This window comes from Rhipicephalus microplus, chromosome 4 (genome assembly GCF_043290135.1).
Source record: "Rhipicephalus microplus isolate Deutch F79 chromosome 4, USDA_Rmic, whole genome shotgun sequence".
NCBI lineage: Eukaryota > Metazoa > Arthropoda > Arachnida > Ixodida > Ixodidae > Rhipicephalus > Rhipicephalus microplus.
In genome coordinates, this window is record NC_134703.1 from 188560828 (window position 1) to 188588330 (window position 27503).

At 48.0% G+C, this 27503-nt stretch overlaps 1 pseudogene; it reads left to right on the forward strand.

Annotated features, from left to right (window-relative positions):
- The first annotated feature begins 23850 nt into the window (after window positions 1-23850).
- LOC142814460 (uncharacterized) lies at window positions 23851-24440 on the forward strand (annotated as a pseudogene).
- Window positions 24441-27503: the final 3063 nt, after the last annotated feature.

Here is a 27503-nt window from a genome sequence, read left to right on the forward strand (position 1 = left end):
CGACGGTGACGTCGTCGTCTTCACCGGAATTTTTCCGCGGCCTCTTTGTGGGTAGAGCGGTCTCGCACCATTTGTCTAAAAATCATAAACTCCTTCTTTATGCGTGGACAGACTTTGGAAGATGCACTGTGGGCACCTTGACATAAAGGCACTTTAGTATGGTTGCTCGGCAAAGCATCTACGGGACTTGAAGACTTAGCGTAGGGTCAATCGAGTACAGTCGAGCACGCTTGAAGTGTGGCTGATTCCATTGTGATGTTGTTTACTGGCGAGCAAGCCTGTGGAGCTGTGGTTGGGTTGGGTTGGGCTGTGGTTGGACGTTGCGTTTACCAACGCCTACGCTTTCCGCATTGGGACGGCCGACACCGCATCCTGTGGCCACTGTGGCAAAGAAGAAACGATCCAACATATTCTTTGTGACTGCCTAGCGCATAATAAACGATTACTCTGCCTTCGCAAGGAATTCAACAAATTAGGTGATCAACCTCTGTCGGAGCAGGGAATTCTGCAGTATCGACAGGATGCGACTTCACAGAAGAGGGCCCTGAAAGCGGTACTAGACTTTTTGCGATTGACCGGCCTTACTGAACGGTTGTAGCTAGAGCGCCGTTCCTGTGTGTGTTTTCGTTTTCTTATGAGTGCGCGTGCGTTTTTTTCTTTATCTACCCCCTCTTTCTTGCCCCTACTTCCCCACCCCCAGCGCTGGGTAGCAAATCAGATGCCAATATCTGGTTAACCTCCCAGCCTTTCCTTTCTCTCTCTCTCTCTCTCTAGTATGGTTGCGCTGAATTCGTCCTCGGTGTGTGGTTCTGAGCATCGGGGGCACACTTCGGAGTTCCTGCACGCTCCCTGCACATGGCCGATCTTCTGGCACTTATGACATTGCATAGGTTTTGGAATAAACGGTCAGACCTGGTGACGAAAGTGGCAAACCTTCACATGGAAGGGGAGACAGTCCGCTTTGAACGTAATCCTCACACAATGTGTGTTAGCAAGGCGGCTGATATTCACAATGACGTTATCTTCATTTGGCGGTTTTATCAGCACTGAGAGATCCGAGTTTGGAATTCAGGGGGCGATGGCATAAATGACTCCTGTTGAAGTGGTGCTATCGGCTGGTATTATAGACTTGACATTGATGTTACTCAGTTGCGTTACTTTCTGAAGCGCGTTTAGCGCACGTGGGTTCAGCACATCGATTGCCAAGATGTTCCTTCTTGCGTTTAGACGTACTTATTTGATCTGATTTGGCGTAATATTCTCGAGATACACAGAGAGCGCTTGCCTGTTCAGCCCGCGTAGACTGTCGTAGCCTTCAGCGGCACAAACAGGATAGAGTGAGGCCATCGCTGAGGGGCAGTTTCACGGTGGTCGTGCTTGATGCCGGAGATGCATTGACGATCCATTGTTTAGCCTTGCGGTACAGGACGGGTTGGAAGCCGCCGTCTGAGGACTCGTCGCTTGATGCAGAGTACAGCTCAGTGTTCTAACTCTCACTAGACGCGATTCCTCGCTTCCTCAAAGCAGTTCCCGCGGTCGAAGCGGACTCGGACGGTGCCCCGTGAGCTTGAACATCCATCCTCGCGATGTATAGGGCGATAGACCCCACAACTGCAGCGAAAAATCCAGAAAAGCACAAAGACGAGCAAGGTGTGTTCCGTAAACGAATCACTTCGTCTTCCTCACTGGGAATTCAACTCTTGGATATTGTCAAGGTTCTTTAGAAGACCCCTCACGTTCCATTGTATAATTTGAGTGTTCATGGTGAAAGTAAAGTAGTGCTGTGTGTACGAAAATTTAGTGGTTGTTTAGGCGGGAAGTTTGAAGTCAAGTAACGGCTGTCACCAGGCCCCGTTATTTGCTTTTTTGTTTTTTTTTGGCACGCTCCCAGGAGCCACGCTGCTTGTTCGGCACCAAGGGTACAATGTACATTGCCTTTTCGGAGGCATTGGATGCTCGCACATGCGAGCTGGTGGTTTGAATTCTGGGCCTCACTTGGTGAGGCGAGGCCTTGAGACCCGAGGAACTTGAAGTCTCCGGCCTCGGCTCACGAGTAGACGGAGTAGCCTAGACTACAGCCGTCTTTGGGGCAGGTGCCACAACCACCGCATCGGTATGCGCGGGTCAAAGGAGTGACGAGGGCTGGTGCGGCGGTGGCCCCTCACACGCTTTAGAAGCGTATGTTTGGCCATAGAATGGCGAGATTATTTTTCTTGCTTCTTTAAAAGAAATGTTTTCTTTCCCCTTCAACGTTATTATCTCTTTTTATTTCTTCCAATATGGACAGGAACGTGAATACTCGGCATGGATTTCATCACTGTTTATGCAGTGCGGCCGTTCTTTGCAGTTCTTTAACACGTGGCCCAGGACTCCACATTGTGCACAAGTCCGGCGACCACGCCAACTCTTAGAGCTGTGGCCATACCTTTGACATTAGAAGCAACGACGGAGGTTTGGTATGTATTGCTTGAAAGAGGTCTTCATGTGCCCTGTTTGGATAGCTTCTGGCAGTTGACGGGAAGCAAATATGAGTATCAAGTGTTTTGTTGGTATTTCTGTCTTGTCTCTACTAATGATACTCCTCTGTACGTTGGTCACATTGTGGCTCTTCCACCCCTCCAAAAGTTCAGTTTTGGTCAGGGCAAGTAAGTCTGCGTCAGATACCACTCCACGAGTTGTGTTTATTGATCCTTGTGGTGTTAAGGTGATCGGTACGCCACCGAAAATTGAGAGGCCATCTAGCTTTTCCGATTGTTCTTTGTCTCCCAACATCGAGGAGGAGGTCTCCGCTAGCCATGTTGGTTAGGTTGTATAGAGCCCCGAGAGTTTCTGTAGGACACCTGGCAACTACGAAAGGAGATACGGTCCTGACTTGCTTTCCAGTTTTTTTACAGTGAATGACGAGAAAGTTAGGAAATGTTTCAATTGACTGCTTGAAAAAAGGTTATGTCATCGATGCGTGCCCGCTCCAATTCGGTACGATTGGTAAGTAGGGGCAATGCTCTATGCATGCCGGTCTTATTTTTATTCAGCAGCGTTGGCGACCACCTGCCATGGAGCCCAACGATTGGACGCTACAAGTTTGTTAATATTAAAAACTTGCAGACACTCTTCCTACAACGCTACCATTACCCAGTGCGCCTGGACTAATGTACGCTACTCACGCATGGTTAATCGGCGCCACCAGAAAAGTGGAAGCAAAAAAACAAGAAGGCAGGAAAGATAAAAAGTGATGAAAAAGACGATGTATAGAGAGAGAGAGTTAGGAAAAGGCGACTGCCGATTTCCCCTGGGTGGGTTAGCTCAGGGGTGCCGTCTACGGGAAGCCGGGGCCAAATGCGTGTGTTGCCTATGCAGGGGGAAAGGGGGGGGGCTTAAAATTTTAATCACCTAGCATCGGCTCAACCTCCAGCATCCCCTTTTCCCCAGACATGGCTAAGCCACGCATGGTGAGGTGTGGCTTAGCCATACGTGCCCCCCCCCCCTTATTGCTCAGGTCCGTGGTGTTGCCGCACACCAAACACCTGCTTGCACAGATGCCGCTGTGGTGTATCATGTCCATAGCTCTTACTTCAAACACTCAGTGAATGAAATCTTTTCGAATTTGCTAAGTACTCACTACGTTGCCTTAAGAGAATAGTCAATGTAACGTGTGTCCCTTTTGTAGTGGGTGACCGGCTTTAAACCATGAAAGCAAAAGGATAATCACATGTTTTGTTTGATAGATATGTACTTGTCCTCCAGTGCACATTATGCTGTGAAAAACATTTCACCCATAAACGGCATCGCTGTTGGTTGCCGTGATAGGCTGGTGCGCCTTATATGAACACGAGTCTAGTGACGGCTAAAACCTCTTCAAGATAACACATGTTAAGTGCCACGATTTGCGACAAAAGACATGCTTGCAAAAAGTCAGAAGTGAGAACTTCAAGCCGATGTTTTTTACTCAACATTGCGCAGTAAATTGCGTACCTTTTGCTGTGAGTATGTGTCCACGGTTGCTCAATGCGATGCCCGTTCTAACTCCGTAGATAATGCCGCAGTGTAGCGAGAACAAAGAACAGAAACAACTTGCGACAGTGAAGTAGTGTGTTTCAGCATTAACTGTAGACACAAGTCCTTCTTCGTCTTACTTTTTCAATTTTCCTGTCCCGCTATCCGGAGTCTGCAAAGACCTCCATCGTAGTTCTCTTCTACGTATATACACGTGTCACGGGCCCCACCTTATAGAAGCATCACCACGATGCTACATCCAAGCGACCGTTGTGGGAAAATGCAGTCAATCACTGACATTTGGCTTCATGCGTACCACATGTACAAGCTCAGACCGTTGCTGTGGAACCCTCGCGCAAGAGGGACTGTTGGTGACGACCTCGTAGGTGACGTCACTTAACTTTTGCAATACTTTATACGGTATGAAGTATCGCCCTAATAGTTTCTCGGACAGTCCACGTCTTCGCATGGGTGTCAAAACTCCCACTCGGTCACCGGCTCCGTAGGGCACCGCTCTCCGGTGGGCATTGTAGTGACCTGCGTCGTAATTTTGTTGCTGTCGGATTCTCAAGCGTGCGAGCTGCCTGGCTTCTTCCGCGCGTTCGGTATACATATCGGCGCCTGTGTCATTGTCGTCCCATTCAGGTGGTAACATGGCATCTAGCATCGTCCGTACCTCCCGTCCGTGAACTAGGCTGAATGGAGTCATGCGAGTCGTTTCTTGCTTGGCTGTATTGTACGCAAATGTGATTTAGCGCAAGATCTCGTCGCAATTTTTATGTCGAACGTCTACGTACATCGACACCATACGTTCAATCGTCTTGTTCAGGCGCTCTGACAATCCGTTTGTCTGCGGGTGGTAGGCCCTGGTCTTTCGATGACTCGTTCCACTTAAGATCAAAACGTGCTCAAGAAGAGCCACCGTGAATGCAAGCCCATGGTGTATTATCATGACGAATGGTGCACCATGTCACAGTACAACCTTTTCTATAAAAAATTTGGCTACCATCGCTGCTGCGCTTCGTTGGATAGCCTTCGTTTCGGCGTACCGGGTAAGGTAATTCGTTGCGACGATAACCCAGCGCTTCCCTGCAACAGAAGTAGGAAGTGGACCTAAGATATATATTCTAATCTGGTCGAATGGTGTACTTGGGACCTTAACAGGTTGCAGCAGGCCGGCTGGTTTCGTCGGAGGGGACTTACGTCGCAGGCAGTCCAAGCAAGTGCAAATGTGTTGCTACAGGGCAGCGGTGAGCCTTGGCCAGTAATATCTTTGCTGAACACTCGCCAATGTGCGCGTGTAGCCTAAGTGACCAGAAGTCAAGTCAATGTGACAAGCTTGAAGCACTTCAGTGCGGAGAGTTGCCGGGATGACAAGCAAGTACGAAGATCCGATCGACGAAAAATTCATTTAGTATAGGACGTTGTTTCGTAAGGAAAACGATGACAATACTCTTGTAAAAACTCTGAATGTGCTCTGAGATCGCCCTTCCAAGTAAATAATCAAACCAAGCAACTAAGGATCGTCCCGTTGTTGTTGGACGATGGTAGAGGCATTGAGGACCCCAATAAATGCAGTTTCACCCTCATCAGATATGGAAGCTGACTGTATTGGTGATCGGGACAGGCAGTCAGCGTCCATGTGTCGCTTCCCCGATTTGTGTACGACCGTGATGTCAAACTCTTGCAGCCTTATGCGACAGCGCGCTAATCGGCCGGTGGGATCTTTTAGATTAGTTAACCAGCAAAGGGAGCGATGGTCGCTAATAACTTTGAAGTGCCGGCCATACAAGTACGGGCGGAATTTCATTACTGCCTATCCTACGGCGAGGCATTCTTTCTCTGTTGTTGAATAGTTAGCCTCTGCGTGTATTAGCGTTCGGCTTGCGTAGGCGGTCACTCTTTCTGTGTTCTCTTGCCGTTGCACAAGCACAGCCTCCAGACCTACATTGCTAGCGTCTGTGTGAAGCATCGTCGGGGCTTCTTCGTCGAAGTGGGCAAGCATAGGGGGCGTCTGAAGACATTGATGCAGGTCATTAAAGGGAGCATCCTGTACTTCGTTCCACTCAAAAGCAACGTCGTCTCTTGTAAGACGAGTTAGTGGTGACGCGATGTGGGCGAAGTCTGCGATAAACCAGCAATATTAGGCACAAAGGCCCAGGAAGAGGCTGACAGCCTTCTTATTGGAGGGTACTGGGAACTGTGCGACGGCGGCAATTTTTCCAGGATCGAGCCGGACACCTGCGTTGTCTACATGGCCGAGAAACTGTAGTTAAAACAGAAATGACACTTTTCTGGTTTCAAGTTTAGGCCCGCGGACCGTATGGCACGTAAAACAACTTCCAGCCTTTTGAGATGTTCGTCAAAAGTGGTCGAACACACCATGACGTCGTTCAGATAGACTAGGCACGTCTTCCACTTCAATCTCGAATGTATGGTGTCCATGAGCTTCTGAAAAGTCGCGGGCACGGAGCACAAACCGAAAGGCAATACTTTAAATTCATATAAACCATCTGGCGTCACAAAAGTGGTTTTCTCTCGGTCTTTTGGGTCTACCTCGATCTGCGAGTATCCACTCCTGAAGTCCATGAAAGGAAAGTAGCGAGCATGCCGAAGTCTGTCAAGGGAGTCATCGATACGTAGGAGCGGGTACGAATCTTTCTTAGTCACCCAATTCAGCTTCCTTTAGTCCACGCAAAAACGCAGAGTGTCACCTGTTTTCTTTACTAGCACTACAGGTGATGCCCAGGGGCTCCGTGACAGTTGAATAACGACATCCTCAAGCAATTTCGCAACTTTTTTGTTGTATGGCTTCACGTTCCGTTAGAGCTACACAATAAGGGTTCGGGTGGATAGGTCTTGCCGTGTCCTCGGTAATTATTTGATGCTTTGTCAACGATGTTCGATCAATCGTGGTGCCGTTGAAAAACAGTCTCGGAATTTGGCTAGCAGCTGAAGATGTCTCTTTCGGTCCTACTTTGACAGAGTGGTGCCAACGTCGAGAACGGGCTCTGGTTCTTCATTAGGCGCTCCGTCCAATACCGACAAACACAAACTGCCCCAAATTTCTACGATATTGTCGTACGAAGCGATAGCAGTGCCCTTCGGAAGGTGCAGGCGCTCAGCACTAAAGTTGGTCAGAAGTAAATTCGTGCGTCCATCAGTGAGACGGATGATACCTCGTGCGACCAAAATGCCATGGCTAAGCAGCAGCGAGCCATTTTGGTCGTCAATGCCTTCGCCATCAAATGCTTTGTGCCTTTCCACCAAAACAAGAGTGCATGACCGTGGCGGGACGACCACGTCATCATTAAATATACGTAAAGTTTCACGTGTCCGTCTGAACAATCAACTAAACTAGGGCTGTTGCGGAACGTAATTGAAGGGTCCGGGATGTTGATGACGGCACCATATTTTCTTAAGAAGTCCATCCCTGAGATCGGGTCTTCAACATGAGGTGATGATGATGAACGCCGCCACGAAAGAAGAGCCACCGATGTCGATTCTTGCTGTACACCTTCCGACAGGCATCAACAGATGGCCGCCTGCTGTACTCAAATGAGGTCCCGCCCTCGTAGCCTTCACTTTCTTGAGACGTACAGCAAGGTTTTCACTTATGATAGAAAAGTCGGCACCGGTGTCAACTAAGTCTGCTAGTTGCTATCTGTCTACAAATACGGTATCTGTGGTCACAGTTTCGTCGGTGTTACAACTAGTCGGCTTGACGGCGTCTGATGGTAAGAGTAACGGGGGCCTGTTTTCATCGCCTTGATGGCCTGCAACCTCACCCCGAAGGTCGCCGCCTTCAGTTTCCCCGGCGTGGACTTGGTGACCTCCTTCTACTGACGTCGGTTGTAGTGCGTTGGCGCGATAAAGGCGAATAGGCCGGAGATGGAGAGCGTGGTCGACGTCCCAAACCTGTCTGGTAATCAGGCACACTGTCGTCATTGTTGGCATGGTGGTTGTCAAAATGGGACCGAGACAAGGGGGGTCCTTGAGAATCAGCGTCCCAGCGTTGTGCGTAGTCGTCGTTGGCGTGTGGATTGTCAGACCATTGCTGAAGAGGTCGAAACGTATAGACGCGGTGCCAGCAATGACGGGAATTGTGGCCCACGCCTCCAACGGTAAAACAAAGAAGACGCCTATCTACAGTGCGCCAAGCATCTGTTCTGCGAAGCTATGGACGCCGCAACGACTCGTAGTGTGGCAAATGCCGTGTCTCGTTGCGAGACGGCTTTTCGTGCGGTGGCACGACGGCAGGGCGCCGCGGTGTCTGTTCTTGCGGTGGCGACCAAGGAATGGCTGCCGATGTTTGGCTGTACGAGGCCCAGCGGGCGGTGGGCGGCAAAGCGCGGCTGCGTAGCTCATGTGTCACTGATCGTGAGTAGGATAAGCTGTTGAAACACGCTTGGCGTGTTTCTTCGTGGACGACTTCAGCGACAGACGCCGTGGGTGGGTCCGTGACCAGAGTCCGCAGATTGAGCAGCTCTTCGCGAACAATTTCTCGTAGCAAATCACCCAACAAGCTTTGATTGTCAGATGTCGTAGTGGTGACGAATGTGAGCGCTTCTGGACAAGCGATTGTACTCTCGGCATCGTAGGTGAAGCGCCCGCTCGATAGCCGTAGCTTCTTTGATGAAGTTCGTCACGGTGCTTGGCGGGTTACGCAAAAGTCCGGCGAACAATAGCTCTTTAACGCCGGGCATGAAGTAGAGTAACTTTTTGTTGTCGGCCATGTCCTCAGCGAACATTGCGACCGCTTCATTGGGTTTCTGAACCCGTAGCTCGAGTAAATGCTGCGCACGGTCTCGCCGGTCGCCATTGGCAAGTGTGTCAATCATCCCCCTTTTAAAATCACTCCATGTTGACAAACTGCCTTCTCTGTTCTCGTACCAAGTACGAGCGCTGTCGTCAAGATAGAAATAGACGCGGGAGAGTCTTTGTTCATGAGACCACTGGTTGATGTTGGCAACACGTTCACAGTGATCAAGCCAGTCTTCGACGTCTTCACGTGCGCCACTGCCAAAGTGATCAGGCACCAGTGATGAAAAAAGGGTTACCTGAGATGGGGTTGGAGGACTACTGTCTCGTAGTACCTGTTGTGGACTGGCGGGGGCCATTGGTAGATGTGAGTGGTGCCTTGTAGAGTGTTCCTGCGTGGGGTGAACTCTGAAGGAAGGACTCGCAAGCGACGACTGAAGCGATGCACGAGAGTGTCGACAAGTGCGTCCGGGCTGGATGAACGGCTCCCCGTGGGAGTGTGGAAAATCAGGCGGGGTCGCGGACTAGCCCCTCCCCAGTGTCAATATGTCGCAGTTAATTTGCTGTACGTCACCATCTCTCACTCAGGTTTCATCAACGCTTGTGCGGGGGCTGCTTTTTTTTGTCAACAATACATGCTTACGTTTCCTACATTACGATATGCGGTGACTGGCTTGATTTCTCAGTACTGGTCTATGCGCTTAGCATGCAAGTGGAAGAACAATCAATAATATGATTGCAAGACTTTAGTGACTCCACACTGCTGTTTCCAACAAACAAATTGGAAGTGCACAAACTCCCTGTTGTACTCTCTGTTGGTTTTTGTTGCGTCTTCATACATTTTAGAGCAAATGACTTTCCCTGGCTTTTTTACGTTGACTGATCTACCGGGGGACTTGCGATGCGAGCAAAGCGATGCAATGCTTGCATGCCTGCGACTCGTTGGGTACGTGCATAGTTTACGAACTCGACGCATACGTGCCATTTCACGTGATATTTCATGCAATGATTTATATGCGCGACTCAAACTTTCACGAAATAATCGTGTATGGTGACACGCTAGTTCATTATTTCGCTTGCTCGTATAGTTTGTATGCCAAATACGCCCACCGAAATATAATTGATGCGTCTAACAACTTCAAGAAACAATTACGGCTGTTCGAATGTATCAACTATAAATTTCTGGTACATCATTAAGGTGAAAACTTCGGATGCCTCACCAAACGCTGATATTGGTAGTCGGCGACAATAGATAGTTATAGTTTACCGTTAATGTGACAGCAATGGTACAGTGTAATAAATGGGGCAGTGTATAGTGAACTACTAGTTATAGTTCACTGTAGGGGTGGCCGTGGATGGATGGATGGATGGATATGACTGTACCCTTTAGATCTGGCGGTGGGTAGCGCCACCAAGCCGTAATACTTAATGAACCAAAAACTAGATTTATTTTTTTAAAAGTGAGTTTGAGGATTCGTACTTTGCACTGAAGAGTTTAATTTTCACTCGTGCCTTGACTTTAGCTACCAATCAGATAACCTCCTTCTAGTTAAGTCTACTTGCTTAAAGTCTACTTTGCCCTCCCGGTCCCTAAACCCCAGTGCTTTGTAAAACTCTGCGCCATCATCCTGAACTATAGGGTGAAGCCCTTTACAGAACATTATCAAGTTCTCGGCAGTTTCTTCTTCCTCTCCACACGCACTGCATACTGTGTCTACCCCTTCGTATTTGGCCCGATATGTCTTGGTTCGCAGTACTCCCGTCCTTGCCTCAAACAGTAGAAAACTACCCCGAGTATTATCATAGATACCTTCCTTGGCAATTTCCTGCTTAAAAGTTCAATAGATCTCTAGTGCGGACTTCTTAATCATGCCCATTCTCCACATGCCAGTCTCCGTTTCCTTCACTTTCTTCTTAACCGATAGTTCTTTTTGGTTTGGCCACCTGCTGTTTTCCAAGTATTTACCAGTCAATTTCCTGGTTCGCTTCCTTCCTTTCGTATCGACATTCTTCATGTACAAGTAGCTGAAAACCTTCCTAGCCCAACGCTCTTCCCCCATTTCTCTCAATCGCTTCTCAAATTTTATCTTGCTGTTAGCTTCCCTGCCCTCAAATGATGTCCATCACATATCACCTTGTACTCCCTGATTTGGTGTATTCCTGTGAGCTCCTAAAGCAAGCCTACCTATTCCACGTTGCTTAATTTCTAATCTAGATATATATATGGTGTTTTTTTGGCGCAAGGGCCATTTGATGGCCAAAGAGCGCCAGTTCATGGATAAGGAATGTGCACAATGATTGTGATTAGCGGTTGTATAAGGGCCATAAAATTCCTCGCGGTAAGGCGGGTAAAAACATACAAGTAATAAAATCATGACCATGCCGTGAAAGGTGTATGTGGTGCGAAAAGATGACAAAAGTTGGTGATAATAAAAACGATGGTGGACATGTATGGCATTAGCACAAGTGCCTCACTCGTTCGTACCCTTGCGCCCAAGGGTCGTGAGGCAAGTGCTTTGTTGTGTAGCCACCGCAGCGAAAACCTATCTGGGGAGGTCATGCTACGGAATGCCCAGGTATATGATATGAAAATTATGAATTTCTTTTAAAAACGCTAACAATGATTTATAACTAAAAAGCGCTTCCCTACCAACGAACATTGCAGGTTGTAAAGGTATATGTTGTCGGTAGGGTAACGGAAAATGCTGTTTTCTTAGAGATTCTAAGTGTTTGCATTGAATTAACGCGTGAAGGACTGTCAATGCTTCACCACATCTGTCACACAATGGTGGATCGCCACCAGACAAAAGATATGTGTGTGTCCTGTATGTGTGTCCTTTCCTGAGTCTCGTTAGTATTACCTCTGTATAACGCGATTTTGATACTGGCAGCCAATGACCAAGGTGTGGCTTAATAATGTGTAGTTTGTTTTGTGTGTGTGTATCCCACTTGCTCTGCCAGTATACCCTGAGGTTTCGTTTGAGAGACGGCTTAAGATCAAGGGCCGGGATTGATATGGGTGTAGGGGCAGTGCTTTTGTGGGCGGATGCAGCGAGCTGATCCGCCCTCACGTTGCCTTGAATCTCTCGGTGCCCTGGCATCCAGCACACTACAACATGTTGGTTGAGTGTGTAGAGTGTGCATAAAATGGAGTAAAGTGAGACGAAGACCGGGTTTTTTTGTTTTTTAAGACTGTGCAGAGCCGTTACCACACTGAGGGAGTCTGTATAAATTAATGCTTTTTGTATTTGTAATTGTTTGATGTGTTTAGCTGCCACAAGTATCGCGTAAGCTTCCGCTGTGAAGATATTTGTGCCTGGATGTAGAGGGCCAGCATCCGAAAAGGATGGGCCGACAACAGCGTAGGACACAGAGGAGTTGGACTTGGAGGCATCTGTGAAGAACTCAGGACGTGTGTATTTGTGTTGAAGTTCCAGGAAGTATGTTCGGATATGGGCAATAGGCGCATGTTTTATAACTTCAAGAAAGGACACATCGCAGTCTATAGTCTGCCATTGGCACGGTGGCGGATATGCTACAGGAGCCATTAAACTGTGTTCAATTGAGACTCCAGTTTCCTCAGCTAGACTTTTCAGGTGAACTGAATAGGGCTGCCTTATCGAAGGCCTGTTTTGAAACAGAATGGAGCTCGACAAATCAATAATAGTAGAGTATGAGGGGTGCTTCTTATCTGCTTTCACCTTAAGGAAATAAACAAACGACATGTATGTTCTCTGCAGATAAAGCGACCACTCACTTGACTCAACATAAAGGCTTTCTACGGGGCTGGTGCGAAAAGCACCCGTAGAAAGGCGGATGCCCAAACGGTGCACGGGGTCCAGCATCTTCAAAGCACTTTGAGTTGCAGACTGATAAACAACGGCCCCATAATCTAAGCGGGAGCGAATGAGGCTTCGATACAGATTCATGAGACATTTCCTGTCACTACCCCACGTAGTACGTGACAACACTTTTAAAACATTCATGGCTTTTAAGCATTTTGTTTTTAAATACTTGATGTACGGTACGAAGGTCAACTTGTTGTCCAAGATTAATCCTAAGAATTTATGCTCCGTATTAACAGACAGACGTTGACCGTTCAGTTCAATGTCGGGTTCTTAGTGCATGCCTCTCTTTCTGGAGAACAAGACACACGTGCTTTTTTGTGGGTTCAGTCGGAATTCGTTTTCCTCTGCCCATTTGGAGACCTTGTTTAAACCTAACTGAACCTGCCGCTCACACAATGCCAGATTGCAAGACCTAAAGCCAAGCTGGACGTCATCGACATATGTACAATAAAACATATTGCGAGGGATGGTCAAACGCAAGGAATTCATTTTTATGAGAAAAAGTGTGCAGCTAAGTACACCACCTTGTGGCACGCCTGTTTCCTGGACAAATGTTTGGGAAAGAACCGTGCCCACTCGGACACGGAATGTCCGGTTTGACAGGTAACTTTTGATTATGTGAAACATTCTTCCGCGCACGCCAAGGTGGGATAGGTCTCTTAGAATTCCAAAACGCCATGTTGTATCATAAGCCTTTTCGATATCGAGGAACACAGAGAGAAAATATTATTTATTGACGAAGGCGTCTCTGATCTGTGCCTCGATACGAACAAGGTGGTCTGTCGTGGATCTACTCTCTCGAAATCCGCACTGAAATGGGTCGAGCAAATTGTTTGTTTCAAGAAAGCGGACAAGTCGGCAGTTTATCATTTTTTCAAAGACTTTGCACAAGCAGCTTGTAAGTGCAATAGGCCTATAACTCGAAGCTAAAGAAGGGTCCTTGCCTTCTTTCAAAATGGGAATAACAATAGCCTCTTTCCAGAAGGTATGAATAGTGCCAGAAGACCAAATAGCATTGTACAAACAAAGTAAGGTTTATCGGGTTTCGTTTGGTAGGTTTTTAACATTTCATACATCACACGGTCAGAACCTGGGGCAGAAGTACTGCAGGAGTTTAGAGATGTTCGGAGCTCAGCTAGACTGAAAGCTTGGTTATATGCCTTGTATCTAGTGGATTTGTGTTCGAGTTTCTGCTTTTCTATTCTTGTTCTGTATTTTTGGAAAGTGTCAGTATAGTGGGACGAGCTGGATACCTGTTCGAAGTGTGCACCGAGGAAGTTTGTTTGATCTTCCAAGGTATCACCCTGAGTGTTTACGAGTGGAAGTGTGTGTACTTGTTTTCCTGCTATCCTACCGACCATGTTCCAGACTTTAGCCTCCTGTGTGTATGAATTAACCCCTAATAAAAACTTCTGCCAGCTTTCTCTTCTGGCCTGCCGACGCGTTTTCCTGCCTTGAGACTTTATTTTCTTGAAGGTTTCAAGATTTTCGGCTGTCGGTGAGTTCCGAAGCAGCCTCCAAGCTCTGTTTTGCTGTTTGCGCGCGTTTCGGCATTCAGAGTTCCACCATGGCACATGTCGTTTTTCAGGGTGTCCATTTGTTTGTGGGATGCATTTTGTTGCAGCATCAATCAAAAACGCTGTGAAGTAGTTCACAGCAACATCAATGTTCAAAGTACAGATGTCATTCCAACCTAGACAAGCGATAGTATAAAACTGTTCCCAGTCGGCTCTGTTTATGAGCCACTTGGGAACACGTGGTGGACACTCAATCACTGTCGTTGTGCTCAAAACTACGGGGAAGTGGTCACTTCCGTACAGATTACTGACGACTTTCCACTGGAGTAGAGGCACAAGAGATGGAGATACTATGGTCAGGTCCATGGAGGAGTAGGTGTTATTAGCGAGGTTAGATTAGGTTGGTTCTTTTCGATTTAGGAGACACGCGCTCGGCGAGATAAGGAACTGTTTGATCAGTCGACCTCGCGCGTCATACCGAGAGTCACCCCATAGCCTGCTATGCGCATTTAAGTCTCCAAGGAGAACATAAGGCTCCGGAAGTTCATCAATTAGAGAGTGTAAATCGCGTTTTTGCAGCTCATAGCTAGGAGGAATGTAAATAGTACAGATTGTGACCAGTTTATCGAAAAGAACCGCTCGAACAGCCACTGCCTCAAAGGATGTTTGGAGTTGTAAGTGTGTGCATGCTATTCCTTGATTCACTATGATGGCAACACCTCCGGATGATGTCATGGCAGCAACACGGTCTTTTCGGAAAATAACGTAGTTATGAAGAAAATTCGTGTGTTTTAAATTAAGGTGTGTTTCTTGTACACACAGCAGTTTTGGTGAGTGTTCATGTAAGAGTTCTTGGATGTCGTCAAGGTTTCTGAGAAGGCCCCTGACGTTCCATTGTATAATTTGAGTGTTCATGGTGAATGTGAAATAGTGCTGTGTGTACGAAAAGCGAGTGGCTGTTTAGACAGGGAGTTTGAGTTCACTTAACAGGGCCATCACCAGGCCCTGTTATTTGCTTTTTTGTTTTCTTGACGTGCTCCAGGGAGCCACGCCACTCTTTCGGCAACAAGGGTGCTGACGTATCCATTGCCTCCTCGGAGGCACTGGATTCCCGCGCGTTCGGGCTGTTAATTCGAATTTCGGGCCTCGCTGGTGAGGTGAGGCCTTGAGACCGGAGGACTCTGGAGTCTCCGGTCTGTGTTTGGGAGTAGGCGGTGTAGCCTGGGCTACAGCCGCCTTGGGTGCAGGTGCCACAACCACCGGCTCGGTATGCGCGGGCCGAAGGAGTGGCGAGGGCTGGTGCGGCGGTGCCCCCTGACGCACCGCATCAGCGTATGTAGGTTCATAGAATGGTGAAACTCTTTTCCGTGCTACCTTAAATGTAATGTTCTCCTTCACGTTCAACGTAATTATTTCTTTTTTTTTCTAGTATGTGCAGGAGCGTGAATATGCGGAATGGTTTCCTTCGCAGTTTACGCAGTGTGGCTGTTGTTTGCAGTTCTCAGACACGTGGCCTAGGACTCCACATTGTGCACAAGTCTGGCGACCACGACAGGTTTTAGAGCCATGGCCGTACCTCTGGCATTGGAAGCAACGACGAGGGTTTGGTATGTACGGCCTGATAGATGTCTTTGTGTACCCTGTTTGAATAGATTCCGGTAGTTTACTGGATGCAAATGTGAGTAATAAGTGTTTCGTCGGTGTTTCCTTATTATCTCTTCTAATGATGATTCTCTGTACATTAGTGACATTTTGGCTCTTCCACCCCTCCAAAAATTTTGTCTCAGTCAAGTCAAGTAAGTCCATGTCAGATACCACTCCGCTAGTTGTGTTCATTGATCTATGTGGTGTTATGGTTATTGGTATGCCACCGAAATCTGAAAGACGGTCTATCTTTTCGAATTGTTCTTTGTCACGGATTTCGAGGAGAAAGTCTCCACTAGCCATTTTGGTTACCTTGTATCCTGTGCCAAGAGTTTTTGTAAGACATCTAGAAACCAGGAAAGGAGAGATGGTTCTGGCTTGTTTTTCAGTTTTTTCACAGTGGATAACATGATAGTGAGGTTATGTTTCTTTGGGCTGGTTAAAAAAGTTTATATCATCGGTGCGTACCCGCTTTAAGCCGGTACGATCAGACAGTAAGGGGAATGCTCTGTGCATGCCTGTCTTATTTTTGTTCAGCAGCGTTGGCGGCCACCCACCACGGAGCCGAACGAGGGGACGCTACAAGTTTGCGGATGCTGAAACCTGCAGACGCCAGCCGTACAACGCCACTATAACCCAATGCGCCTAGACCAAGGTAGGCTATTTGCACAGGGTTAACCCTAGCCGCCAGGAAGTTATGAAGTAAACGGAAGAGAATAGAAGACAGGACAGATAAACAGTAAGAGATAAAGACGAAGATGTAGGGAGAGAGAGATAGGAAAAGGCGACTGCCGATTTCCTCTGGGTGGGTCAGCCCAGGGGTGCCGTCTACGTGAAGCCGGCGCCAAAGGGGTGTGTTGCCTCTGCCGGGGGCCTTAAAGGTCCGATCACCCATCGTGGGCTCAAACCCCAGGATCCCCTCTTCCCCGGACATGGTTCAGCCACGCAAGGCTAGGTGTGGGAGGAGACCAAAATCCCCCTGTTAGCTCGGGTCCGTGGTGTCGCTACACACCAAACGCCGGCTTGTGCAGACGCCCCTGCGGGTTAATTTCTAATCTTGCTTTGAACTTCTGATCTCATGCACAAGACCGCATTGCCGAACGTCAGCTCAGGAACCATGACCCTTTTCCTTATTCCTCGCACAACATCATACCTATTGTAATTCCACAGTGCCCTATTTTTCATCACTGCTGCATTCCTGTTACCTTTAGTCTTCACGTATATTTTGTGTTCCCTCAGGTACTCGGTCACATTGGTTATCCATACGCCCAGACATTTGTATTTATCTGTTAACTCTAGTGTGACCTCCTGTATTCTAAGCTCACTACCTTCGTTGTCATTGAAAAATATGACTGCTGATTTGTCTTTACTGAATCTGAAATCTAACCTATCTCCCTCATTACCACCGAGATCCATCAATCTCTGCAAATCTTCCTTGTTGTCGGCCATTAGTAGTATATCATCTGCGTACATCAATGCTGGTAGGGTGGTAGGGCCTGTTCAATGAGTTTTCCTTGTTTGACGAACGAGACGTTGAAGCCCAGTTCACTTCTCTATAATTTGGCCTCTAATCCGTGTAAGTACAACATGAATATTAAGGCTGACAGGGGACACCCCTGCCTAAGCCCACGTTTTACCTCTGCAGGCTTGGATACCTGTTTTCCCCCCTTTATAACTACCTTGTTACCTTTATAGATACCCTTTAAAAGATTAGTGACTACATGTTTCACGCCTAGTGTGTCCAGTATTCCCCACAATCCCTCTTGAACCACGCTATCGTACGCTTCCTTCATTACCAAAAATGCTAGCTACAGGGGCCTGTGTTCCTTCTCTGCTAATTTGATGCACTGCGTCAGTTAGAACAGATTGTCTTCCAACCTCCTGTGTTTCCGAAACCCATCATGCAGTTCCCCCAGCACCCCCTCATCCTCTATCATCCTCTAACCATGCCTGCAGTCTTTCTTTTATAATCTCCATCGTCAGCCTGTAGACCAGTGATGTCTCTGTTATAGGATGGTAGTTGTTTATGTCAGCTTTGTCCCTCTTTCCTTTAGAAGTCATGCTCATCGTGCTAAGTTTCCATCCATCGGGGGCTTCACCATCGATTATTATCCTGCTCACTGCCTCTCTCAAAGCCTGCTTAGACTTCGGACCTAATGTCTTTACCAGCATACTTGTAATGCCATCTGGGCCTTTTGATGTACTACTACGAACCCTTTTCTCAGCCCTTTCCCACTCTCGTTGTGGAAATGGAGCCATTGCACCACTTGTCTCGTCCTTGTCCATTGTGGTGCATAAAGTACTTCTTTGTTGAAATTTTTATGTCACCCTCGTTTTCATTTATTCAATAGCTTCGTCCCCTTCTAGCCTAGCACCTTGGGCTGTAGTTATAAAACTCTGCTCTAGGCTCGTCTCATTTCTTAGGGAGTTTAGATGGTTCCAAAATTTCGCAGCTGCCTTTTCATCTTTTTTATGTACTTCTGCCAGCCACTGAGCTCCCTTTCTTCTAATCTTTTCATTGTTCAGAAGGGATGCATCCCTTCTACAGCTTAGAAATGTTTTCCATTTTCTTTCAACATCATCTGTCGGTTCACCCTGCTGCTTAGCATGTCTGTGCTCCCTAGAGGCTTCCTGACGTTTTGCTATGGCTCTCTTAACTTCCTCATCCCACCAACTTTTGGGTTTGTGTCTTCTTTTTTGGGGTGACTTGTCACGCGTCTTAGCAAGCTCTAGCTCAAAGAGTCTAATTAGATTCGTGTATGTCCACACTGTCTTATCCTCCGTGGTCACTTCCTCAATTTGTTTCGTGGCTATTTCAATTTGCCTTTCTGGATAAAAATTTTCCTGTAGTTGCTCATCTTGTCTCCTTGCCACTTTCACTGTTCTTCCAAAACATACCTTGATACGTTTGTGATCACTAACCAGACTTCTGGAGCCAAATTCATCTATGTGCATTCCCCTGAGCTTATCATACATCCTATGTGACATCAGTGCATAATCTATCGTCGACTGCAGCCTTCCTACCTCCCATGTTATTTGCCCTTCACACTTCTCGGTACTGTTGCAAATGATCAAATCAAGCCTTTCACACATATCCATGTTCATTTTGCCTGTCGAATCAGTATACCTATCTATATCTTCTATGTGCGCATTCATATCTCCTAGTATAATTATCTCGCACTCTCTTCCTAACTCCTGAATGTCCTTTCATATACACTCTACCATTGCCTGGTTTTCCTCTCTGGCCTTTGCTCCTGTCCACAAGTACACGAAACCAAGGAGTGTCATTTGACCTGCCACTTTCCCTTCTAGCCATAAATGTTCTTTGCACTCCTGCTTGACCCTTTGCCAGTCTGTACTTTTATGAATGAATGCCCCAATACCACCCCCCTTTCTGCTGCCTTCTGTTCTATTACAATATTCCTACGCGTAGTCCGGATTGTTCGGAGGTTGTTCCATGTCCCTGAGATGTGTTTCTACAAAACCGTATACCATCGGCCTCTCTTCCCTTAGCTGTTGTTCTATCCCTTCCCACTTCAGCCTGTTCCTACCATCCTGCATGTTAATATACCCTATGTCTGAATGGGCTCGACGCTCGTGGCTACGTCTATTTATGCCCCGGACTCTACCTATCTTAGACATTGGTGCCACTTCGGAATCGTATCTGTCCATAACACCTGTCGAAGAGTCTCCCTGGTTGTTTCCTCGTTACTAGCTATCCTGCACCCCGAAGGGCTCGCTTGCCTCCCCCAAAAAGCTACTGCGCGTCCTGCAAGTCGCCAAGCCACCTCATGACCTAGCCGCTTGATTTCAGTGGTGTCTCAACAGAGAGGCCAACTATTATTTCACATAATAAACGTGTAGCCTTCTGAATCCCTGCAGCACTCGGGCAGAAACACCACGCTAGCTCCGCCCTTCTCTGCATGCCTATCAGGGCACTACAGGTCAACTCGCATGAGAGTTGTGCGACCGATACATCTGTCGTACAACTGACCCCTTAGGCCCCGAATATACGTATTTCGGCACCCCTAATGCCGAGCTTGATGCTCCATACATGCTTTCAGATTTACCGGCTGCACTAGCGAAAATGCGACGGGGCACAAACCATGGGCGGGGTGGCATCGCAGTGTCGCTTCTGGCCAATCTTCCCGACGAGGCACACCGCTCGCTACTCCACCTGCTAAACGTGATAAGCGATGGCTCCCCGCTCCCATCAAAATGGACGACATCACTCGTCACATTCATACACAAATCGGGCAAACCGGTCAAGATTCAGACACTGAGACGAATCTCACTAACACCCTGCACCGGGAAGCTCTTGAAAACCATGGTCTGTGAACGCCTTTCTGTCTACCTGAAGGCCAGGGAGACCTTTGCTGACACGATGTTTGGCTTTCACCCACATCTGTCGGTGCAGGACATCCTGCTCCAGCTTCAAAACGACGCCATAGAACCGACCACTATGCGCTGTAACGATAAAGCCGTGCTCGCACTCGATTTAGAGGAGCGTTCAATAACGTCAAACACAGTAGTATTCTTTCTAGCCTCTCTACCATAAACTGCGGCCAAAAGACTTTCCATTACATTCAAACAATTCTATCTCATCGTGCCGCTTTTATCCGCCTCGACTCTATCGAACATGGCCCGTACCTATTAGGCACAAGGGTTACACCCCAAGGTGCAGTCCTCTCACCCCTACTGTTTAACCTGGCCATGAGGAACCTCCCTTCTTAGCGAGGTCGAGGAAATACACCACGCACTTTTCGCCGACGATATTACAATTGGGACTAACACCGGCTCCACAGCAGAAATCGAAGAGTGCCTACGAAAGGCTGCCTTTCTGGTGAACACCTACGCTGCTTCGTGTGGCCTAGAGTCCTCTCCAGCTAAATCGGCTATTCTCTCGGTATACGACTTACCTCCGCTCCAGGTTCTGCTTCCGTCTGGTCCCATTCCATCAGTCAAGAAAATTCAAGTCCTTGAGCTCCACATCACTTGATCTTTGGATCCTGAGGACACAATATCAAGCCTCCGACGCACCAGCGAACAGGTGAGCCGTATGATACGGCGGGTATCTAAAAAGCGCGGTGACCACCGTGGAAACCAGTTCATGCGGTTGACCCATGCGTTTGTGACCAGTCGCGTCCTGTACGCCTCAACTTACCTTCGCCTGCGCCGTCACCGCGAGCACCAGCTAAACGTCCGCCTTCGTTCAGTATACAAACGTGCACTCGACCTTCCCATTTCCACCTCCAACAGCAGATTCGTGGCACTGGGGGTACATAACTGCTTTGCAGAGCTGCGGGAAGCTCATCGTGTTAGCCAATTGAGTCGTCTGTCGCAGACGCCCTCAGAGCGACGTCTACTACACAGGCTCGGCATCAATGCGATCTCTGATATAGACACTCCAACACCCATACCGAAACTTTGGCGACAAAAACGATGGGTGGAACCACTACCCTGCAACAAGAACCCCGAGCTGCATCCCGGCCGCGGGCTAGCACGTTCCGTGGCACTTCAGGCGCGACACTCCTACCACCCTGGCGTTTTCTACGTAGACGTCTCGCGCCCCTTCCCCTCAGGTCACTTCGCGGCCGCTGTGATCACAGAGGGAAAACACGTTGATGGCCTCTCCTTTAGAGCCAACACTGTGATGCAAGCTGAGGGATTTGTAATTGCTTTGGCCGTCTCGCATCCCACCTTACGCACAATCCTGACGGACTCACGCTCAGCCTGTTTCCAATACCGTCCTGGTTACATCGCCCCGCTGGCAGCTGAGCTACTTCGGGCAGCCTCTTGGCGCTTTAACCCTCACCCTATTCGCATAGTATGGACCCCAGTTCACTCGCGCCTGCCCGGCAACGAGGCGGTGAACGCCGTGGCCCACGCTTCTCTCATCCAGGCCGTTCCACCTCCATGCCCCGAGTCGCAATCTGGCAATACGAATCTGACGTGCTTTGGCGAAATTCTTGCCTATTACCGGGCTTCGCACCGCCTGTACCCGGGCCCCGCAAGTGGTCTGGAGAAAGCGGACGAGCGATTACGACGCCGCCTCCAAACGAACACCTACCTCAGTCCGGTGGACGCCAGGCGTTTTTGCCGGAAATCAGTGGCACCTGCTCGACCTACCAGGTCCTGGCCGACACCTACCACGCCGTCGCTTCGTGCCCTACTAGCCCCCTCCCTTTTCACCCCCTTTCCCTATCCCAACGAGAGGGGCTTGGGAGGAGTACCTGCTTGGCTGCTTGACCTTGGATGCTTAACGCTCCTTGGTGAGGCGCGCTCGAGCAGCAGCCAACTCCATTGGTATCCCGGAATAGGGTCTTGCCACTCAATCATGCAATATGCCGTAACTCTTTGGTACATTCTCTGTAATAAAATGTTTCTACCACCACTACAAGAATTCCTGTTACGCATGTTCATATTGCCTGCCGAAAGTTGATGTACGGTAAAAGCGCTATCTCTTCAGATATCATCAGTATTGTTAAGTGACAACCTGACCTCAGATGAGGCCCCACTTTTCAATGTTTGATGATGATTATGATGTGTGGTGTTTTATTAGGCAAGAGTCAATGATGGCTAAAGAGTGCCATTTCAGTAGACTAGAGACGTGAACAATGATACGTTGGGTGGCTGTATAGGGGCAGTTTATGTTCTTTTCCTCCCGCGATGTCGACGCGAAAGATCGTTGGTGATGTAGGGTGGGAGAGAGAAAATGACCTGAGGGACAAAGAGGACAGTTTGTCCCAGCACGAATGGCGTTGCTATTTCTCGCACTGCTGACACCGGTCTCCAACTCGTCCCTGACCCCCACCCTGCTCGTATTCCAAAGCGCATGCGCTGGCCGGCTCGAGTCTCTCTATTTCTTGCACGTGCACTCAGATTCTTAAGTGCGCTTATACTTGGTGGGGGAGGGGGCAGTCGATTCTGCGATTTGTATATGGGCAAGGCCTCTGTTACCGGAGACGAGTTTTGGGCCAGCACACATTTTATGGGGCCGACACTCAGGGGTACGTTAGTTCTCGTCAGCGCCATCCATTCGTGGTCCGAAGACCATGACGCTCTGCGATGAAACTCAAGCCCGACCCTACACGTTACCCTTAAGAGGATAACTGAGCTCTGCGTCCATTCGTTAGCCCAAACATAACAGGGCGAGATATTGCAACTGTAAAACCTACGCTTGCACACTCCTCGTTCCAAGACGATAGCGCTCCGTGACATAACTCATTCCCGGACTTACAGAGACCTTAAGATTCCTCGCGCTAATGCGGGTAAAACTTAGAAGTGTTGAAATCATGACAGTGACGTGAAGTATGTGCAGTGAAAAAGCACGGGGAAAGCTCGTGATAATAAATTCATGGCAGAGATATAGTCACTGTAGCCACGACCTCAGTACAGAGGTCGTGCTACGAATCGCCTCGGAATAGAAAAGAAAATCCATGTAGATCATTGAAAAACGTAAACAGTAATTCAAGTTCAAAAAGTGGATCCCTAACAATGAGCATCGCAGGGCGTAGTTGAAGCCACTAACGTTAGGGCAATAAAAAGTGATTTTTTTTGGAGCATCTAGCTCGTTGTACTGAACAAGGATGTGGAGAAACGTAAGTGGTTTTGCCCATCTTTTACACAATGGTGGATCGCCAGCGGATAAACTCTGTGAATGTGCACATCATGTTTGTAAGTGTTACTTCTGGGTGTCGTGGTTTTGATAGTGGTGGCCAATGATGAAGTTGCGCCCTAATGAAATTGACTTTATTATCTGTGTGTTTAACCCCCGTGTTCTGCCAATAACTCAGCACCTTTCGTCTTAAAAGAAGTTTCAAGTCGCGTGGAGGGATTGGTATCGACAGATTACCAGCGGCGTCACTGGCGGATGCAGCCAACTGGCCTGCCAAAACATATCCTTGTATCTCCCGGTGCCCCGGAGCCCAGAAGACAACGATATACTGCTTGGATATATACAGTGTGCATAAAAGTGAGTAAAGTGAGACTTGGATGGGGTTTTTATCTTTTTTAGGATTTTTAGGATTTAATACAGTGGCGATGAGGCGAACTGGCCTAGCGAGGCCGCCGTTGAAAAAGGCGCAATGGATGTCGGCAAGATTGGCGAGTATCATCTTCGCATGGACGCGTCTTTAGATGAGTACATCGAGCGGCCAGAAACGTTTTTCGTCGGGAACAAGATAACAACAGATGAGCAGAAAAGAGCAGTTCTACTGAGCTGTTCCGGCCAAGCAGCGTACAGGCTCGTCGTAACAATGTTGAAGCCAATAAGACCGACCATGGTAAGCTACGACGAAATCAAGAAGGCCGTTCGCAAGCACCTGCACTTGAGTCTTTTCGCGTGGCACGCAAGGTTCTTGTTCTACAGAAGAAACTAGGCTACTGATGAATCGGTGGAAGACAACGTCACTGCTCTGGGGAAGCTAACCGAAGACTGTGATTCAGTGACAAGCAGTTACCATTGAACATCATGATGTGGGATTGTTTAAAGTGTAGCATCAAGGATGAAGCAGTTCAGCGGAGTCTTTTCAACGAGCAGAACCTTACGTTCCAGGTTGCGTATGACATGGGCGTGACAGATGAAGCTACTATGCAACAGCAGCGAGACATACACAACCAGGAACGAGACCAGACAAAAGACAGTGAGTGCCTGATTCAAGCCACACGCATGTAACCATGGCGGAATGTTCGATGGCGGAATGTTCCAATTGATAGGGCTCGGAATAGGAAGCACGCTCCGCATTTATTCAGTTTTAGAAATGTGGCATCTTTCAAGTGCAAAAAAAAATTGGACACACGCGAAATCCTGTCGCTCGAATGACGAGGTTAGGAAGCTTCAAGGAAAGACTGCACAATAGCAGAAGTAAAAAAGAGTAAAATCAAGGGCACTTACAGAATGACCGAAGTATTTTCCGCCTGCGAAGTAGATGACCAATGGAAAATCATGGTAGAAGTACAACTTGAAGGACAGAATGAGCTCATGAAAAGTGATTCCGGAGCATCATGCTCAATTATGGGAGAAGAGATTTCGATTAATTGCGGGAAACCGAAGTAAAATACCCCTCCACGATTCTAGCACAACACTCGTAACATGGTCAAAGGAGGCGTTGCCAGTAGTTGGCGGCGCAAGTGTTGTGGTGAAATTCAGGGGCCGGCGGCCCAGCTGTCTTCGATGGTACTGAGGAGAAGAGGTAACAGTTTGCTTGGGCGCAACTTGTTTAGGCTATGGAGCATTGGGCTGCATGCAATTCAGCAGAAGAATGTTGAAGACCTGATTTCACAATTTTCTTAGGCATTTCCCAATGATCTTTCTGGTTTTAATGAACCACCAGTTCACATTGAACTGAAAAACGACGCAAGACCAATGTTCCTGAAAGGCCGTCCAGTCCCGCAAGCACTGAAGGGCGATTTGGCCGAAGGAGTAAACCGCTTGGTGCAACAAGGTGTCTTGGAACAGGTCGAGGACTCCTTACTACCACTCGCTGAGTTGCCCACTAGTGATGGTAAGGAGGTACGCCCCGTGCCACTTTCACCCTATGAGCTCTTGATCGTCGAATGAGTGTATATTGGACCGAAGTACTTTCCCAAATTATCATCATCATCATCATCATCATCATCATCATCATCAGCCTGCTACATCTAGTGCAGGGCAAAGGCCTGTTCCATGTTCCGCCAGTCAACTCAATCCTGCGTTTGCTGCCACCACTTTATACCCACAAACTTCGTAATTTCATCTGCCCACTTAACTTTCTGTCTCCCCCTAACCCACTTGCCTTCTCTGGAAATCCAGTCAGTTACGCTTCATGACCAGCGCTTATCCACCAACGCCCTACATGCCCAGCCCATGTCCATTTCGTCTTCTTGATTTCAACTATGGTATCTTTAACCCCGGTTTGTTCCGTGATACAGTACGCTCTCTTCTTGTCTTAAGGTTACACCTATCATTTTCCTTTCCATCGCTCGCTGCCTCACCCTCAATTTAGCTCGACACTCTTTGTAAGCCTCCAGGTTTATGCTTCCAGGTTTACGGTACCTTACGTCTCTATAGTGACTACCGTAGCATGGTAAACAAGGTACTTAAAACAGTGGGTATCCTTTGCCTACTGCAGCGGAAATACTGTCGACTCTCGGGTCAAGCAAGATATTCGCTAAGCTCGACCTAGCTCTAGCCTATCTACAGCTTAGGCTCGATGATTTGCCAGCCGGAATACTGACAGTTAACACAATTAAGTAGCTGCCTGAGCTCAGACGGCTGCCGTTTCGAGTTTCTGTCATACCAAGGGTGTTTCAACGAGTCATCGACACATTGTTGGCAGTTAGTCCTTGTGTGAAGACTCATCTTGATGGTATCGCAATTTTCAGCCGTAACGCAGCAGAGCACGCACAGAACCTAAATACTCTATTGGCGCGTTGACAAAGAGCGCAGTTAAGAGTTAACAAAAAAGTTTGAATTCAGAACAAAAAAACAAAAAAAAACGAGCACCAATTACTGAGGCGCCAGATTGAAAACACAGGGGCCCACCTTAGCAAAAACAAGACTGACTCCATGTAGCAAGCGCCAGCAGCCACTAGCAAGAAGGAGCTGCAATCTTTTTGGGGGCTACTGAGCTTCTCAGCAGTTTCCTCAAGAGTCGAACCGATGTGGTGGAGCCAGTATACCAGCTCTTAGATGAATGAAAAGGTGAACACCAACGAGCTTTTCAAAAATCTGAAGAAGCTACTTAGCGCCGATGCTATGCTTGGTTCTGAAGGCCCCAAAGTGTCTCTCGATAATGTGCCATGACGCATTGGCTAGAAGAGGGAGGGGGCTGGTTCCTGAAGCTGCTGATGGCAGGGAGCAACCCATATCTTATGTTTTACGAACTTTCAGCGCAATTGAGTGTAACTGAGCTGAAATTTACAAAGAGGGCCTAGCCATTCTCTTTGTTGTTGAAAGATTTCATCAGTATCTTGCTATGCGAGAAACCACGGTGATAACAGATCACAAACAGCTTTTGGCTGTATTTACCACAGACTAACGAGTACCGAAGTACTGTCGCCCAATATTCTGCGCTGGATGTGGTTGATGCCTACTCATTCAGTATTATATAACTATCTCACTCAGTACAGCCCAGGCAAGGACAACTTTAACGCTTATGGAATCAGTCAACTGCCAGCCTCCGGAGAGGAGGATGAACGCCAACCACCTGGAGATGTGCTTTTACTGCAAGCTGTTGAATGTCTACCGTTATAGGCACCGGACATTCTCAAGCCAATCAAAACAGACAGTGTCTTGGCCAAGGTAATGGACTGGATCCTGAGTGGTTGGCCTTCCACACAACTAGACAACAAGGTTACGCCATACGAGGGGAGGAAGACTGAATTGCCGTTGCAGCAGGATTGCCTACTCTTGAGAAATCGAGTGATAATTCCGGAACCTGTAAAGAAACTAGTGGTCCAGCTCCTGCATGCAAATCACCCGGAGATGAGCGCTATGAAAGCAGAAGCTAGAGGGCTCATATAGAGGCTGAGAATGGATTACCAAATTGAAGATTGTGTACGGAAGTTCCAGCTATGTTGGAGAAATGACCCCGAGGCTTCCGTTCCCTTTAGGGTCAAACCGGGCCAGCTTTGGAGTCGTATGTACAGATTTTGTCAGACAATTAAGGGAGATGTTGTCTTTATTGTAGTAGATGCATGAAGCAACTGGGCCTGGGTTGAAATCATGCCAATAAAGAAGGCTGCGGCCGTTGTGACA